The 20,506-nt window shown below is 39.0% G+C and overlaps 1 protein-coding gene across 2 annotated transcripts in view; it reads right to left on the bottom strand.

The window, feature by feature from the left end:
- The window catches only part of fam171a1.L (family with sequence similarity 171 member A1 L homeolog), an 84,117-nt gene that overhangs the window by 52,740 nt on the left and 10,871 nt on the right, over positions 1–20,506 (bottom strand). The window lies entirely within an intron of this gene.

Here is a 20,506-nt window from a genome sequence, read left to right as displayed (position 1 = left end):
TTAAAATGTTGTACGAAAAACACCCATTGACTATTCCACAATTTTTTTGGCAAAGCAAAACAGGTCAGATAGCTACTTGGGGTTTGACTGCTTGATGCATACACTGATTGGTATACGCAGTATCGAATGGCAAACCCACAACTTGTATTGTATATAATATATATATATATATATATATATATATATATATATATATATATATATATATATATATATATATATATATATACATATATACATATACATATATATATATACATATATATATATATATATATATATATATATACATATATATATATATATACATATACATATATATATACATATACATATATATATATATATATATATATATATATATATATATATATATATATATATATATACATATACATATATATATATATTTTTTTTTTTTTTTTAAATTTTAGCTTCCTTTAGCCATTTCTTGGACCTTTCTTCTGAAACCACCAAGGGGGAAGTAGAGAAGGAAGCTGCAAGTTTACACAGAACTCAATGCTTGAATACAGGTACGGGACCTGTTATCCAGAATGATTGGGAACCGGGGTTTTCCAGATAACAAATCTCTGGCTCTTCATACCTTAAGTCTACTAGAAAATCATTAAATAATTAAATAAACCCAATAGCCTGGTTTTGCTTCCAGTAAGGAAGGATTGAACTAAGGAACTTAGTGCTGGAAGACAGAAATGCTACCCACTGAGTATCACTTCAGAACAGAGGCAACTCTGTATTCATGGTGTGAATGAAGACAGCAAAGTGCCTGTTTTTTATATTCTGTCATTCAGGTAGTAAACGGTCCCTCTTTCCACAATCCTGGGCATCTGGGGATGGAGAAAGACTAACAACTGGGTAACTATGCCCTTGTCGTTCCATTTGAATATTTGTTTTTTTTTGGTGCGGTTGGCCATATTTTTAAATATTTTCCATGGTTATATCAATGGACTTTTGAATAATTATAGTTTATAGAGGCACAGCAAAAACATATTTACTGGAACAAAATACCAAGAGCAAAACCCTGCCTAAAAACTTTGGATCAGTGCAACTTACATAAGCACCCACATGCAGTAAGCTTTAAACAAAGGCAAAACCATTCTACCCAAAGGAAAGCAGCATAAAATATATAGCAGTAATAAACACAACCAAACAAAGCAAGAGTTCTTATTTGAAACATCCATATATACCGGTACATACTGTATACTTTGACTCTTCTTGTGGATAAAATGTTTGGTTCAACATTTGTTTTGCTTGCTAGTTTATGGTTGCCCAACCACCACTGAAATAAGAATCTGAATGAAAATGCAGGGCCTGGTACTGTGTACTGTGTACATAACTTAAGACCTTGTACCCAAGGGTAAAATTAGGTCCAGAGACAAGACCCCGACAATGCCTCAAGGGTTTCATGGTAATAGACATATGATGGACCTTATTAACTCATCATCTCCTGGCAACTTTGTGAACATTGTCAATTTCCCAGTTGTCAGACTGAAAAGCTCCCATGATAATTTCTATTTTAAACCATGGGATCATGAACTCTCCCATGTTCGGATTGCTTGTAGGATACTTCCGGTATTCTAGATAAGTTATAGTAACAATGAAAAAGGATAAGGAAAAATGCTGATGCTTAAGGAAAGGGGGAACAACTTGTGACTATTTTCTATTCTCCATTTAACTTTCTAACCAGTCTACAATTTTTCATACATATTTTTACTCTGCAGTAATTTTCAGGAGATTATAATAACATGCCTTGAGAATAAATTAGAAAACTATCATTAGATAGAGACATTATTCTGTCTGAGCAACTCTTTTCCAAAGGAAAAGCTAGCTGTTAGCTATACAGGTGAGTGCAGATGTTGTGCAATATACAATTCATTCTCTCAACTCATCACCCTTTCTGCACCTTAACCATGTACTCCACTGGTTCACAACCACTCCTCAAGCCTCTTTTAGTCATCAGCCTCCTCTGGCCTCCATGGTCTATCAGTTTCCCTCCATTCCCTTCATCTACTAGTTGTCAGCTTTCCTCCATGGCTACGTAACACTCCTTGCCTTATCCTTAGTCCTAACCTCATTCCATCTCAGTAGTCCTAGGGTTAGTGGATGTCCTATAGTTGGCTTACCGCTGATGGTTGACAGAGGACATTCAAGGAGAGGATTTTTGTAGAAAGATGCAAGTGTAGAGACTACCAAAAGAGGATGAAAAAGGGCAGACAACTCACTGAGGAAAGCGAATTACTAATTTTCTCAACTAATTGAGAAAATTGGGAGAGTACTGATGAAGAGCTATAGATTGTAGATGTAAGGTAAGAGTTTTTAATGCAATTGAAATGGTTAAACGTAACCACTAGAGACTCTTTCTACTGCAGTCTATAGAGAATGCCTCTGCTGTGGCAAGCAACTTTGCTACTCACACATATAATTATAATAAAATATTCAAAATATTAAATAAGCTAAAAAAAATGTGCAATATGGGACCAGTCAGGCAAAATGCTCTAAAGGGATCTTTTCGTTATTTTGGATCTACATATCTTTAGTATGCTAAAAATCATTTAAACATTAAATAAATTCAAATAAGGTAACAATGGTCAGTGAAGGTACCCTCCGTGCACACACCGAAAGAAAAAGGGCGACCAAAGTAGCAACTATTTCTGTTTAAAAATGAAGACTATGAACAGGCCTGGATTTGTGGAAAGGCCACCAAGGCCTGGGCCTACCCACATTAGTTCAGAAACACTGGGTATGCACTGGAGATAAGTTTTTTTTATTTTTTTTTTTAATTCCCGAGCGCCAATCTCCATTGCTCTGGTCTGGATGGGATACAGGGGAGTGCTGTACCTCAGAACCCAAACACACATGCAAAATAAGGATTTTCTTTTCTTATATTACTTTAATATAGATCCATTTCAATGTTAAATGGCAGTGTTGGTCAACTCTATAGCTATATTTTGAAATGTGTCCAAGGTTCATGGGCCATATTATATTAATATGTTTATGCCGAACAAAGAGGGCATCTTGAAAGGCTAGATCTAAACTCCATTCAGAGCTGAACTAAATGTGCTATTAATATCAAATAGATCCATGTGCATTTTTTATCTGTGCATCTTTGTGAGTTTTCATTTTAGCTATCATTTTAGTCATCTCGAAGATGGTGCAATTGTCAGATTGCAACGGTTGAAATAAAATTCCCAAATATCCGTCTGTGGGATGCAGGCAATTATACAACAACTAGAGGTCAGTCAAAATGATTGATGCAAATTTTTCTCAGTAGGTTGGGAGCACCGCCGCCCATCTTCTTGGAAGTGCCATCGATCCCCAGAGACAAAAGACACAAAGATCATCTTGGAAATCACATTATGATTGACAAATGTTTGACTATATACCATCTGCCATATGTTATTAAAAGGTTTAGACAAACGGAGGTCATAATAGGAATATAGTTAGACTAGTTACTGTCAATTATGCTAATGCTTTATGTAAACGATCACCCCTAAATGCTAACTTACTGGTGGCTTATTAAATAATATCTGAGGAATTTCTTATTGTATTAGAACAATATCTCAGTGTGCAGATGATTGGCCTACAAAAAACTAGGGCATCCAGCAGCCATGTTTGGTCTACATCCCCTCTCCAAAAGCCAGGTTTTATCTACACATTAATGAAAACCCCTACCATTATGAATAGAGGGAAAATTGCCTGTGTGTAGAACCCACCTCTCCAAAATAAAAAGGCTAAACACATTTATATAAAGATATACTGTATTTTGCATTTAAACCGGCTGAGGAACATTCTTTCTATTCAGTACAGGTATGGGATCTGTTAAGGATCAGATTTTTTTTTCCATAATTAGGAGCACTGGGCATAATACTTACTAAAACATTTGAAAACCACAAAAAAAGGGGGTGGTTATTATAAGTAAGAGAGCCATCTTTATGCATGAACACAGTAGATCAGATGAAGAATTATCCACTGAAGGCTTTAATGAGGGCTTGGTGTATTCTGGATAAAGGGTTCATGATTTATAGATCCACCCACAGTATTATTTCTACAGTACATTACTTATTTCTCACACTTGGACAACTCACGGCTAATGCCCTAACCTAAACACAGTATGGCTGTTATGCTTCTAACGATTTGGTCTATTTCATGGTAATACCCTGTTACCGGTGGGGTAACAAAGAGGCTAAATAAAGGGATAGAGTATACTATGTAAAGAAAATGACAAGGATAGTAAAAAAAGGTTGAGTAAGAAGAGAAGGAAAAATAGTTTGGAGAGAGGGCCCATGGTCTATAGTTTTCTGATGGGCCCCCTGGTATTCCAGCCCAACACTCGGAGACTCTCTAGGAAGGCCAAATCTTGCTATTAGGCTTTATTTAAAGAAAATTTACACTAAAACATGATTTGATACAGAGTTACTCAAAACTGCATTTTTGCAGTTTCCAGTCCAAAAAGTGATCACCATTCCCTAGTCTGGCTGCTTAGTAATATAAGCACTTAGTGGCAGCTATTATTTTCAGTGCTGCTACAAGTTAGCCTGTTAAACAGGGGTACATACACATCACTGACCTAAAGGCGTACTGAACAGCAAACATCACACCTGCTGATAAACAAGTTGTGCAAGGGTCACATACACATTTGGATAGAATGGGAGAAATTATTTTAGTACATTTATAACAGTTCTTTTGTGTTGCTAAAACTAGGGGTCCTAAAATTCTGGCCAGAAAAAAAAAATATTGACCTGTTGACGAGTGGGCTGGTTTAAAAAAAAATCTAGTCAGAGAAAGGAGTGCAATGGCTCATTGATGCAGTCTTCACTAATTGCCCTGCATTCTGTCAATATCACCCTATCAAGGTGGGCATACTGGTGAAAAATCCTCTCATTTGGCCACCTTGCCAAATAAGCAGATCATTCAATGTATGACCACCTTCAATGCCCATTCTGGGCAGTATCTCACCATTATCCAAAGTGCTATTTCACAAGTGCTATACTTGTGTCGAAAGCTGATGTCACAATGGAAGTGTTGTGGTAGGGGTGTAGCTAGATCCACACAAAAAGCCAGCTGGTTTTCCTTCTCCACCCCCCCCCCCTTGTATTTCACATGTCCAGCGAACAGAAATACTCAGCTGCTTTGCACGTGTTGCCAATTAACATGTTTGGAGCCTGATTTTCCATTATATGGAGATCAATAAAAGAATGGGCACATTCACAAATTTGTTTATAAAATGTTATTAATACATCATGAATGATGGTATTGCCCTCCCCCTGGGTGAGAAAATAAGACTGTGTATTAAAAACAGGTGACCAGTTGTGTAGCGTAAAGTTTTTAAAGCTGTGCAAACAGCAGCACAGAAATTTCATTTTTCTGCACTGCTTCTTGCCATGTACTGAAGTGGCTGCAAAGCTTAAATTGGCTTTATTAATATTAATTATGTATGTATTTATTTATTACACGGATTACCTTTAGGTTCATAGTGTAATGCAGGGGTCCCCAACCTTTTTTACTTTTGAGCCACATTTAAATGTAAAAAAATAGTTGGGGAGCAACACAAGCATTAAAAAGTCCATGGGGATGTCAAATAAGGGCTGTTATTGGATGTTTGGTAGCCCCTATATGGACTGGTAGCCTACAGGATGCTCTGTTTGGCAGTACACCTGGTTTTTATGCAACCAAAACTTGTCTCCAAGCCTGGAATTCAGAAACAAGCAGCTGCTTTGAGGCAACATCCAAGGGGTTGGTGAACAACATGTTGCTTGCGAGCTACTGGTTGGGGACCACTGGACTGTAATGCAACACTTCCCTCACCTTGATTCATTGTGAAGTGATGGATTCTGGCACTTTAAGACCCTTTGCTTTCTATAAAAGGTTGTGCACAGATTCTTGGACTTCAATTCTCCAACCTGTTAGACCTGGTTGCTGCAAACACACACAGACTATCATGGTTGCCTTTCAATTTGACAACCCAGACCTCTCCAGACTGAGTTGGCAGCTTATTGGCCTGTGTATAGGGGAGGTCTCAGCTGTTGATTGCATTGAAGTGCATGTTGATTTGGTCTAGCCAGACGAGTTCCTGTAGGCCACAAGTATGATCCAATCAATAAGCCACATGCCAGCAATCAGATCAGCCTGACTTGGACCTGTGGCCATATGAGTGGAGCTTTAAAAGTAAGGCTTGAAGCTCTCTCTGTGCAAAATAAGCCCCTAATTAAATACACAAAATTTCCCCTTTTGAAAAGAAGTTTATAACATAGAAAAGCTAACTTTGTGGTGAAATTCCCTGTATATATTTTTAAACTGTAAGAGTGCTGCCTTATAGAACCCTTTAGAATGTGTTTCCAAATGCTGATAACCAGTAGATCCCCCTTCCCTTATGTTCAAGGAATATTTAACATGCTGGTAGGAATAAGTAGGCTAAATAAGATGAAGCTGGAATGAAATTGGCTAAAATTATTCCATCCATCTGGAGCATTTTAGATGATTTCAGACAGATGTCCATAAATCCAAGCGTCCAGTAACACCAGGAAACAAAAGTGTGTTTACATCCATGTATATAAACTTTCTAGAAACCATTATTTTGAGAATTCTGTTAGGACATTTGGGGGCAGTTCATGAATATGAATAAAGCCGACAAGATTACCAAGTGATAGGCCAAATGAGTCAATCTGACCATGTCAACTGGGCCAAAAATCACAGTACACTAAAGGCCTCACAGGAGCAGACTGCATCAACACCCCAAACAGACTTCACTGACAGGGTCTCAAACCTACCTAATAAATACTGACCTTTGTTGCCAAGTTTCAAAAACCAAGAACATGATGAGCAAAAAGGCTACAAAATGCGGCACCGAATCCAGCAGCCAACCCAGAAGAAGCCTCTGTAAGAAGCATTTTTACATCCTAATTTGTTCAATTTAATAAGAACAAACATAATGCCAGTTGATGGATTCCCCTAATGCCTGTGACATGACTGTCATCCACTCAGCATACTGTATATATAAATATGTTGCCTACAAAAGCATGACCGCTCAGTCTGAATCCTCTGAGCCACTGGGAATTCTGGAATTTCCTGACCTACTAACTCTAGCATGTAGGCATGTCAAAAAGCCCGTGCATGTAACATGTGTGCATGTTCCAAAAGCAGTGCTCCACAGCTGTCCCATCTCTTACGGATAGGGAGATTAGAAGGGTCACCTAATATTTCTACTCCATCCCTTTTTTTTACCGAGAGGCACGTGGACAACTTAGGTTCAAAAAGACTGGGAATGCCCTGAATGCACAATAACTAGGCTGTTTATACATTCATTGCCAGCTGTTGGATTACACTTTGCATCTAATGGCATAAAGTGCATCTGCTTTTTTTGTACTGTGGTGCAACTACTCTTGTTATAGAATATAGTGAACCTGCCTGCACCAGTGTCAAGGAAACAGAGTAAAAATAAAGAGGACTTTAGACCAGAACTGGGCTTTATTGGAAGGGATCTGCGTCTGAGGGGCAGAGGTAATAGCCCCCAAAACATTGCGCTTGCAACGCATGGTTTGCACGTATGACTTGCAATAAAAGATTTTAATGGAAAGGATGCAATTCCCTGTTGAAATTATGCGCTTGCCACTATTTTATTGCATGTGGACTTGAACAGTGGATCTGTGAAAGGCTTTTAGAACCCTAAAACAACTGCAGCAAAGTTTAAAGGATGACGAGTACAGATAAGTTTGTTTTGAAAGAGGAATGGGAAGGGAACAGGAAGTGTGCCAAATAGTGGGCCAAAGCACCTTTGCCATAAGCAGGGTTCACCAGGAAGCTGAAAGTGCATTGGTTGAACTGGAAAGGAGAAGAGGAAGTACAAAGTGCACTTTAAAAGGACCCATTGGGGGGGGGGGCTCTGTAAGTAAAGATTGAGGGGCCTTTTTATCATACTGTGTAAAACAATTATGCCAGAAAACGGTGTAATAAGCATTGTAAAATAAACAGCAAATTCATCAAGATGTGTGTTTTATTTTACGCCACCGGAACAGGCGCCAATATTAGACACAACTTCAGACCTTGCGTAATCAATTACAGTCAATTAGTCAGTGGGAAACACCATGAAAAAGGGGCCCTTTAAGGAACAGTAACACCAAAAATAAAAGTGTTCTAAAGAAACTGAAACAATAATGTACAGTTGGCCTGCACTGGTACAACTGGTGTGTTTGCTTCAGAACACTAGTATAGTTTATATAAACAAGCTGCTGTGTAGCCATGGGGGAAGCCATTCAAAGAAGGACACAGGACACACAGCCGATAACATAAGTATGATAGTATACAATTGATTCTTCAGAACTTATCTGTTATCTACTGTGTAACCTGTGCTTGAATGGCTGCCCCCGTGTCTACACAGTAGCTTGTTTATATAAACTAAAGTTGTGTTTATCATCAGTTTTACCAATGGAGGGCAACAGTGCATGATATCATTCCTTTAAACCACTTTAATTTTCTGGTGTTACTGATCCTTTAATGTACCCTACAAATAAAGAAAGTAATGCGAGCAAACCATAGCCATGAGTATTTGATGTCATTCTAATATCGCATTATATAAATTCAGTTCATTAGAAGCAAATATTCTGTGGCTTGGGGGTAGGTTGTTGCAATATCTCCATGCATCATGATTGCCAAGAATGGTACATTTTCAGATGTTGTTGTTTCTGTCTGTACAAGGGATAAAGGAGCATCTCTCATCTGTGCAGAATCGGCAGGTAAGCAGAATGCTGCTCTATCTTTAGCCAAAGCACTTGTATCAGCTACATAATGCACTCAGGTAATGGACTTTGTAAATCACTATTTATGATAAACTATCAGCATATTGCATAAAACATTAATATGTCATCAAACAAGCAGTGCTTGGAATTTTTCTCACTGTCTAATACAATGGTAATCCCTGTCCCATGACTAAAGTACAGGTATGGTATCCGTTATCAGGAAACCCCAGAAAGCTCAGAATTACAGGAAGGCCATCTCCCATAGACTCCATTTTATCCAAATAATCCAAATTCTTAAAAAACTATTTCCTTTTTCTTTGTAATAATAAAACTGTAACTTGTACTTGATCCAAACTAAGATATAATTAATCCTAATTAGAAGCAAAACCAGCCTATTGGGTTTATTTAATGTTTACATTATTACTAGGAGTCTTAAGGTATGAAGATCCAAATTACAGAGAGATTTGTTGTCCGGAAAACCCCAGGTCCCAAACATTTATAGGATACATTTATAGGATACATTTTTCCTCTGTCCTTGCAAGTATAAGATTATAATTCCAGAGGATGAAATGATCTAGCCTGAGATTGATCAATGCATCTTGTTCAGTAAGCAATCAAACAATGGCAAGTCTGTTTTCCCAGCAAAGGCACCAATATATCCTGAAATTCATGCAATAACCAGTAATGGTCAAGTCAAAGCATGAGATGGAACAAGCAACTTTAATTGTGTTCCAGCAACAAGCGACAGACACGGGCCTGGGGATCTTGCACCACAATCTTGGCCACCTAACAGTAACAAATCACTTACACAGCCTTGCCAAAGTTTTATTCTAAGGCTCTGAAGGTCTACTTTACACTCATTCAGGGGAAAAATACAAATTAAATTACAGAAGCTAGAAGGAAATTGGTCAGATTTTCAGCATGGCCAATGATACTAGGGTAGGGAAGCAAAGAGATGATCTGAACAACAATGTATAGTAGGCACTGGTGGAAGTAAAATATGTGCTTAGTGATGTCACTTCTGTCACAGTGATGTAAAAGGTATAAAATACAAGGATATAAAGTCATATTGGCAGGACTGAATTAGGCAGCAGAGCACAAGGAAGGCAGAACATCCTGCTTCAGAGCAACCACACTGTGTGGGCAAGTTAAAGGGGAACTATCGAGAAAATGAAAATGTAATATTAGCTTCAGCGTCCTGAAATAAGAAACTTTCTAAATACAATCAATTACATATTTCTGAAACATTCAAGTTTATCTTCACTATTACTCTCTCAGCATCTGTTTCTCTTGGGTTGGGTGTCAGATAATCATTGACAGTTAGATCCAATATATATTATAGGTGGCTCCCTTTCCTAGCAGATGAATTAGAGCTCACTCAAATAAATGATTCCAGTACAAACAAAATCAAACAAAATAACTGCCTTTTGCACAAAATCTGCATTTAGAGAGAGATGGCTGGTGATTTTAATAGAGTGAGCTCTTATACATCTTCTAGGCAAAAGGAGCCCCCCTATAAGATATATTCGATCTAATTGTCAATGAATATCTGACACCAAACTGCAGCTTGAAGACAGAGTGAAAAGAAACAGATGCTGAGAGAGAAATAGTAAATATAAACTTGATTATTTCAGAAACAATGCAGAATTTTAGTTGGTTTAAAAGCTTATATTAAATTTTCATTTTCGTGATAGTTCCCCTTTAATAAATGGTTCTCAACCAATGGTTCTCTATTTTTAGTAACTTGCCTGTCAAACTGTAATTGGGGAGCAGCTACAAGCTGGCCTCTCACCCTTAGCACCCTTACTAAACCAGATATTAACACTCTTGTGAATATCAATGCAAAGATCAAAAATAGGTGCAAAAACATAAGACTTATATGTGGGTTGTTATGCTAGGTACCTTACACTTATGTAACTGATAAACAATCTCTTTAAATTGCTACTTGAAAATCCTATATCAACTTCACATGTAAGAAATAAATGCTTTGTTACGAATGAAGAGCTTGTGTTGGTAATGAGAGCATAGACACAGTTCCTGTCAGAGATAATACACTATTTTACAAACCATTAAAACATTTTTCCCAGTGGGAGGATTAATTAATGAAACAAGCCCAGCATCATTTAGATTGAACTAATAGAAACTTGCAACCAGCGTAACTGAAAGTGATGCAGTAGTGGATGTAATGGGGCAAGTCAACCCCAAAAATGTGCCTAATAAAAGAAAACAATTCTAAGCAACTTTCCAATATACATTTATTTAAAAAAAATCAGTGCTTTTAAAGGAGACATATAGGATAAATGAAAAAACCCTAATTTTGTAGGCAATTATGAATAATATATGTTTTGCTTTTACATGGTGCTAAAAATTAATATCTTTAAAAATAGCCCCTTTATTGGAGCACACTATAGATGTTCTCCGGTGCCCGTCTGTGTTTCAAATGAGTGGTGGGTGTATCCTAATGGTCCCTGCCAGAAGCACAGTAGGAGAGAGACAGCCAATCACAGCCCTGCAAGTACAGACAGGCTTCAGTTCCCTATCAGGTCCTGGTAGCTGCCGATTTCCTGTCCTACAGTGCAGTGAGCAGAGACCCGCGGGCTCCCCTGCACAGCCTGGGAATTCAGCATACCTCCCAACATTTTGGAAGTAAAAAGAGGGACAAAAAAAATTTTCCGCACGTAGTGCAGCAAATTTTTTTTGACCACACCCCTTTCGGTGGCCACACCCCCTAATTACCATGTTTGTTTTACAAAATTTGGCAGGTTATGAAAGTTTGAAAATATTTCTCCTTATCTAAACTGTGTTTTTGTGTCTCAAAATTGTTACAAAGTATCTTATTTGCACCTGTTAGCTGTTCTGGGCTCTCTGCTAAAAGCCAATTAAATGAGAAACTTTGATTCTTTTTCTGGCTGTTCAGTGCATAGAAAAGAGGGACTTTCCAGTACAAATGAGGGACTGCGGGTTGAGCTGTCAAAAGAGGGACTGTCCCTCCGAAAAAGGGACAGTTGGGAGGTATGATTCAGGGAACGGGAAGTGGAAGAGAAGGGAGGGATTATTAGGGGTTTTGCAGAAATATTCAATAATTCAGCCTGAAATACTACTTTTTAAAGCACATTCTATATCTAAATGAGTATAACGCACTGGTATATTCTTAATTTTTACACACAATGTCTTCTTTAGGGTTGTTTGTAAAAACAATTGCTATTGAAAGCAGCTCCTGGTTACTTTTTAAACAATGTTGCAAAAGTCTTCGTTCCCCAGCACAGACAAGTCTGTTAATCAGCTGCCTTGTCTTATATTATTAGGCAAAAAAGTGTGTTTTGGGTTGACATTCCCTTTATTAAAGAATTAACTGAGTTTTAGCATAAGTAAAGAGAAAAAGGACTCTTCTTAATTTCACATAATGTAGAATTATAAAACCACACACTAGGGCCAGAGAAATGCCTTGGCATGAAATGGCAAGGAAAATGTTTTAGGCATCATTTATCCTACAGCCACAGTCCCTTCCCAGAGGGAATTATCCCCACTGCTGCTATTAGCACCATCTCTCCCTACTATACCTGCTATCCCACAGCCACCGTCTCATACCAGAGCACATTATCTCACTGCTACTATAGGCACCATCTTTCCCTACTATCCCACAGAGACAGTCCCTTCCCAGAGGGAATTATCCCCACTGCTGCTATTAGCACCATCTCCTCCTACTATACCTGCTATCCCGCAGCCACAGTCCCTTCCCAGAGACTATTATCTCACTGCTACTATAGGCACCATTTCTCCCTACTATATCTGCTATCTCACATCCACAGTCCCATCCCAGAGACTATCTCACTGCTACTATAGGCAACATCTTTCCCTACTATACCTGCTACCCCACAGCCACAGTCCCTTCCCAGAGACCATTATCCCGCTGTTACTATAGGTACCATCTCTCCCTATTGTACCTGCTATCCCACAGCCACAGTTACTTCCCAGAAACTATAATCCCACTGCTACTATAGGCACCATCTCTCCCTACTATACCTGTTATCCCGCAGCCCCAGTCTCATCCCAGAAACTATTATCACTGCTACTATAGGCACCATCTCTCCCTACTATACCTGCTATATCACAGACACAGTCCCTACCCAGAGGCTATTTTCATTTTGATGTGGCTGTAAAGTAGAGACTGTCAATAAGGTTGCTGCTTTTCACAAAATTCTGCTTTGTAAGCTACAAATCTGGCATATTTTTGCAGTCAGAAAAAAGGAAGTGTGATAGGATACCGATAACCACATTTTGTGCATGTTACAGTCCCTGAGGAAACTCTTTTGGTAGAAACTTGGCATGGGTCTCTGTTTATATACAGTAGGACTACCAGTGGAATCTATGGACTCTCCCAGTTATCTTTAAAGTAGTAACATTGTTTTTCATAAGTGTTTCCTTTTATGGCCCTTATCTTTGGTTATGCTTCACTTGTATGGCCAGGAAAATAACCTTTTAACAACATCCTTAAAGACTGGGACACTTTTTTTTTTTTTTTTTTTTTTTTTAAACACCCTTTCCATTAACAATTCCTAATGACTAGACAGGAGCTTCTGTTGCTCCTTCTCCTATTGTACACCAAGGCCTAGCACATTGGGCCAACACTTAATCCGATCACACCAAAAACTCCTTCATAACAGCTACTTGCACTCGTTTAAATCTAAATTGACAACCAAAATGCAAAGTTTCATGCATCATATATTATGCATAACCAAAATGTTTTGACGACAAATATAAATCTTAATGTAGAGCATCTCTTCCTGGTAAAACATTTTAGAAATACAGTAATGCTCTTTAGTAGGCCCAGAGACTTCAAACAACCGGAAAACTTTTGTATACATAAGATAACAGGAGCTAAAAATTCTTTCTGGAGTGGCTACCATGAAGCTGGCCAAAAGGCATAGTTGTTATGTCTGGCCTGCATTTCCTGCACAGGATGTTTAACGGATTGCAGCGGCTAAATTATCTCTGGGGATTTATCTAGCATAGCTCTTTATATCCCCAAGGCTATTTTGGCAGATTCGGGGACATTTAGTCACCTGACTAATCGACTCTTCTGCGGGGCCCTTAGTCTTATAAGCCTGCAGGTTACATGCACAGCAGCAAACAGCTTAGTAAAAACAAAATGTTAAAAAAGGGTATTGTTTTATTACTTTATTAATTCAAATGTGGCAGATGGCTGAGGCTTAATGGTACACGTAGTGATTTGACTACATTTTACAAGCCAATAATTTGCAAGGTAGCAAAGCTATCCTCATAAGCAGAGCAGCGCCTTGCGAGACGCTTTAGGACTGTGGGTATGCAAGCCAAGTGTACAGAACTGTTAGATATGGTTAATGGGGAGTTGTCTGTCGGTTATTGCTAGCCACAAAAAGAATTAAGAAACCATACCACTTTATTCAAATAACAAATCAGATGAGAGATTACTTAATAGTATTGCTCTCTTTCCTCCGGTCTTACAGTGGTCACACTTGCATGTTGGAGGAGGAGGTGTCAAAAAACGAGCTGGCTCTGTACACAAATTCATCAGTGGCCATTCATTTCAGGGCTATATTTAGCAAACAGTGGTGTGCAGGCAGTTGGCCCAAAGGGTGGTCACAGCTAGGTCTCTGCAAAAACCTCACACCGCTTGAATTTTTCCCCATTGTGGTGGCCATCAAACTCTGGGTGGCAGCCCATATGTAACCATACTATCTGCTTCTGGTCAAACAACCTTATGGTTGTGTATTGCATTAATAAACTAACCTCAGCTTCCCTTCTAGTACTCTCCTTGCTCCTCCATTTGGTGCTAAGATGCTTTGAGAATAACATATGGTTACGGGCTCAACATGTTCCAGGTAAAAACAACAAGAGGACTCTCTTTCTCGTTCACAGTGGCAAATGGTGGTTACTGGAGAGAATTTGGAGGGCTCAGCTTCCCCAACTTTCTTATTCCATCTGGTGGAGACCAACTTAGGAGTATGGCCAATACATCAGTTACACCTGCCACTTGGGGAGGACATGATAATGCTTATAGGGAATGGGTGACCTGGTAAGAGGGGTAACCTGGGTTATGATGGTGTGAGGTTACACATTACGATTAACTGCCTCCTTAATCTTAAAAAAAAAAAAGGGCAAATCTGTGGTGGCAGCACAAAAGTGTTTCTCAGGAAGCTGTTTGACCTGAAGGATGTCACTATTTTGCTATAGTCCAAGCTGTAAAAGGTTGGAGAAAGGGGGTTACACGGAGATCGGTGCTCTTTTTCCTCTTGCAACAACCGATCAACATTCATACAGTTTCAAATACAAATTATGAAGCTGTCCTATTTTCCACTGCTTTTAGCTTCATATTTTTCGGTGCGCTTAGAATTAGCGAACTAGTCCCTGCCAGCAAAACCAAACCAGGGGGTTTATGGGCCGAGGAAATGGTTTTAGGTCTGACATTTACAGCAAAGGCTCATGGCTCACAATGTTAGCAATCAAAAATGCAGCATACCATCAGCTTAGGAAATTCCTTCCTTTCGTTGCAGACACCAGGGGACCAGTTCCTAGCTCATGAGAACGTTTTCCCCTAACCCGTTTCCAGTTCAATGCAATTTTTAAAAAAAAAAAAAAAAAAATTACATAGCAAATGCGAGACTAAAGCTGGCCATAGACGCAAAGATCTGATCGTACGAATCGAGGATTCGTACGATTTTCGAACCGTGTGTGGAGAGTCCCGACATTTTTCGTCCGGCGGAGATCGTCGTTTGGTCGATCGGACAGGTTAGAAAATTTCTGTCGGCTGCCGATATCATCTCTGCGTGTATTGCCGATCGTACGATTTTCAGTGGGAGACTGTCACTAGCTTTGGTTGGACATAGATATCGTACGATTGCTGTCAGGGGCAGAACATTGCTGATCTGTTCTTTTACTAATCTGACTGGTAAGACTTTGATCTGAATGGTTAGTGGCGGGTCGGGAGATGGGAAAGTCCGGATCTTTGCATCTATGGCCAGCTTAAGTATTGAGGACTTTGGTACCCATTCCTTCAGGATAGGTGCAGCTACCTAAGCCAGCCTGGGGTCATAGAGCAAAACACAGTTGAAACAGCTTGGGAGATGGATTTCCAATTGTTAAGCATCCTATATTTGACCAGATTTGTCGTCTCCTTCTCAAGTATCACTACGCCTCTTATCTTACTGGTGGGTCACCGGCCAAGGTTGCATGGGGAGATTTGTCCTGGAGGTCTAAAGCTGGCCATAGATGCAAAAGAACAGATCAGCCGATGTTCTGCCCCTGACAGCAATCGTACGAAAGTTATGTCAGACAAAAGTTAGTGACAGTCTCCCTCTGAAAATCGTACGATCGTAAATACATGCAGATATTTTATCGGCAGCCGACAGAAATCTTTTAACCTGTCCGATCGACCGAACGACCGTTCTCCGCCAGACGAAAAATGTTGGGAGTCTCCACACACGGTCCGAAAATTGTACGAATCCTTGATTCATACGATCTGATCTTTGCGTCTATGGCCAGCTTTAGCCTTGGCTTCAACGGGGTGCAGGTGCATTGGAATGCAATGGCTCCATGTCCTTCCCAAGGTTGTTCGCTTCATCAGGAACTGAATAGGTCCACCGCACACCTGTTTTCTCACACACTGATGAAGGGAAGGTATATAATACTTTGGCCAATACTGGTATCCAACAGATGGCATCACTAGTTCCGAATGTACTGCGTGACCAAATGTGGGCATATGTGGGTAGCTTAAAGGGGTGGTTCACTGTGTGTTATAGAATGCCCAATTCTAAACAACTTCTCAACTGGTCTTGATTTTCTACTTTTTATAGTTTTTAATTATTTGTATTCTTCTTCTGACTCTTATCAGCTTTCAAAAAAAGAGGGTCACTGACATAACCCCATATTTAAAGGGATACTGTCATGGAAAAAAAAAAATTTTCAAAATGAATCAGTTAATAGTGCTGCTTCAGCAGAATTCTGCACTGAAATCCATTTCTCAAAAGAGCAAACAGATTTTTTTATATTCAATTTTGAAATCTGACATGGGGCTAGACATATTGTCAATTTCCCAGCTGCCCCAAGTCATGTGACTTATGCTCTGATAAACTTCAATCACTCTTTACTGCTGTACTGCAAATTGGAGGGATATCACCCCCCTCCCCTTTCCACCCCCCAGCAGCCAAACAAAAGAACAATGGGAAGGTAACCAGATAACAGCTCCCAAACACAAGATAACAGCTGCCTGGTAGATCTAAGAACAGCACTCAATAGTAAAAACCCTTGTCCCACTGAGACACATTCAGTTACATTGAGAAGGAAAAACAGCAGCCTGCCAGAAAGCATTTCTCTCCTAAAGTGCAGGCACAAGTCACATGACCAGGGGCAGCTGGGAAATTGACAAAATGTCTTGCCCCATGTCAGATTTCAAAATTGAATATAAAAAAATCTGTTTGCTCTTTTGAGAAATGGATTTCAGTGCAGAATTCTGCTGGAGTAGCACTATTAACTGATTTGTTTTGAAAAAACATGTTTTCTGATGACAGGATCCCTTTAACTATGCAGAGACATAGCAGAGATCATAGGAAATGTGTGGCTTACAACAGCTTGGAGAGCCAAATCGCTCAGGGTTCCATGTGGGATGGAAGTTACAGCAGCTGCAAACTTTAAGATCACTGATCCAATAGATACCATTCTGCGTGGGTTTCTGCTGCAAGCCTATTATTATATGTAGAATCATACTGTATACTTTACAAAGCCAAAAGTTGTTTCCATTCCACAGGAAAGCATCCCTTAAAAATAAAAAGAAATTTCTTCTTGCAAAAAAGCTCAAAAAATGAGTTTACTATGAAATCGATTATACGTAAATGTTTACAGTAAATTGCCCTTACAGTTTTCATATTATCTCTGGCCCTTGGCTACTATCCAAGATAAGGCAAGTGCCCTGTCTCGTGCCAGAGATTGCCAGACTGCCAGCTCCCCAGGGCTCAGTGCGGTCTCCCTCTCGTTGCCTGGATGGCTCCTTTTTATTAATCTTTACAAAAGGGTGAACAGCTGCAGAACTGCATATCACTGGGTGCAGTTTATGGTTCAAAGTTTTTGGGACAGATATGAAAGGGGATATATAGCATTTTTGTCCAATCCTAAGGCAGGCAAAAGCGTCAATTTGCTAAATTTAGTGATGTCCTCTCGGATGCCCTGCACCTTCCTGCTACTTTATACTGCACTACTGAGTTAACTATACTTTGTATTGAAAAGATATGTAATTATATTTAGTTCTTTTTGACTAAATAAACACCTATAACTCTTTCGTAAGACCTGTGAATATATATATATATATATATATATATATATATATATATATATATATATATATATATATATATATATATATATATATATATATACTCCTGTGATCAGCAAGATATAAAGCTATACTAGAACACACTTCTGAAAGACTTATTTTATATTTTGACTATACTTTGAAAAAGATATCTAATATATTTATATATATAGATATAGATATAGATATAGATATATATATATATATATATATATATATATTCTCCTGTATATATATTATCCTGTGGTTATCAGCAGCAAGATATAAAGCTAAACTAGAACACAATTCTCAAAGACTTATTTTTTTATCTTGCTCTCGCTGATATCACTTACTGTAAACATTTTTAATACTAAATATGATTAGTATCAATCCCTTGCACCCTGAATTCTGAATGTTAATCTAAACTGCATCCTTGCTTGCATATCACAGCCCTGCACCACTAACTTGTGTTTTGCTTGCATCTGCAGTCGTGCACTCCTGGGGCACATCAGATTTTCAAGTGGGAATGGTATTTGGCAGATGCCCAGCAGCTCCGCAGCAGATTTAATGAGTGAAATGAGAAAGGACAAAGAGTGCCGTGGAGTTCAGGAGGCAGAGTCTTTATTGTCCTGTCTAATACAGCTCTGGTGTTTGTTCAGAAAGGTCTCGTAGTTAATTATACCATCCAACAACTCGGGAATGAATGAATTCCCATTTAATAAAGAGATGAAAGAACTGTGTTGATTTTTTTCCTAACACTGGTGACACGGAGGTGTGCCTAAAGCTGGCCATAGATGTGCAAATATAGCCTTATGTCGGATGAACGATCATGCGTTGCAATCTCCCGACCTACTACTAACCATTCAGATTAAATAAAGTAGTAAAAAGAACAAATCAGACAATGTTCTGGCCATTAATTGACAGACAGCAATTGTACGAATGTTGTTTGACAAATAGTAGTGAGGGTCACCCACTGATATCGTCAGACAGGCAATACATGCAGAGATATTATCATTAGCCGACCAAAATCTTCTAACCTGTCCTATCGACTAAACGTCTGATCCCCATGACACGAAAAATGTCGGAACAATCAACACATGGTCCGAAAATCTGCCGAGTGTGTTCCTTATGCGAACAGAAGAAGAGGCTACTGCCCATGTAGGGGCAGATTTTCGGCATGCGTATTCCAGGCCAATTTCAGCCCCCATGTGGCACTAGCCTTTGGTTTGTTTTTATCATAAAATATAGGTTTTCCTTTACTAATGCCTCCTCCCAGTACACTAATACTTTATCAATAATCCAACAGAAGGCATTATAAGTCTGTAAGCAGCAACAAGGTATGTACAGAGAAGCTGCAAGTATCACTTTTTAATCTCAATTGCATGTCTGCAGACAACATTGTAACAACAAGTAAACATAGGTCAAGACAAAATGTTTTTTTTGTTATTAGGCAAGCTGAAAGTGTGTTATGGCAAATATGGCAGCAGATCCTTAGCCAGTGGACTAATGACTGGGACTGTCCTATACTGCCCATTTCTCACACTATTCACTTCAATTGCATCTGCTTGTCACTGTGCATGTGGAGCTGAATTCCACTCGAAAAACTTGTGTAATGTCACAAGTGACACACCAATCCGATGTCCTTCTTTTGTTAAGTGACACACCAATCCGCTGTCCTTATTTTATTAAGCGACACACCAGTCCGCTGTCCTTACTTTGTTTTCCAGCAGCACCTTCAAGCACAGGATTCTCAGTCAGTGTGCAAGGGGGATTTTGGCCCTAAAATTAGACTGGCGTGTACATTTTGGTGCAAAATCTGCTCTGTGACAGGTGGATACAATAGAAGGGAACAGCAGGAGACAGGGGCAGTTTCTGTCCGTTACTGGTGTTTCAGCAAAGGACATTGGCCTATACTCTTAAAAATTAAATATAAATAAATTCCCAATGTAAGAAACCGAGACAGGATGTCAATCTCTACAACTATGTTATCAAACCTGTCTGGAACAGGGTGAACTGTGGACTACAATTAACATGGCACAGCTACCTAGAATAAAGAAAGGGGCATGTAACTTTATATCAGAGTTGCCCTTGTTTTGATTGTGTTTCTCTTTACAGTCTATGAGCAAACTGCTTTGACTGGCCATGACGTGCTTGTTTTGTTGTTGTCATGCCCCTTGGCCACTCTACCTAACATTTTCTTAGTGGATCATCAGACTGTCAGGAGCCCTGTGGGAGCATATCTGAAGGATTATGGCGTTATGATGCCTTTCTGTTTGGCAGAACGTAGCAGACCTTGTTCAACTATATCAAATTGTGAAGGAGACCTGCTTGAAAGCAGATATGAACCATCTGCAAACATACAGAACAAAGTACCACAAAAGAGCAATATCATATAATGATGCTAACGAGATATAAATGCTCTTATGTTATCTAG

The sequence above is a fragment of the Xenopus laevis genome, chromosome 6L (assembly GCF_017654675.1).
Source record: "Xenopus laevis strain J_2021 chromosome 6L, Xenopus_laevis_v10.1, whole genome shotgun sequence".
NCBI classification, from domain to species: Eukaryota; Metazoa; Chordata; class Amphibia; order Anura; family Pipidae; genus Xenopus; species Xenopus laevis.
Note: the sequence above shows the minus strand (reverse complement) of the source record. Positions and strands in the feature narration are given on the sequence as shown.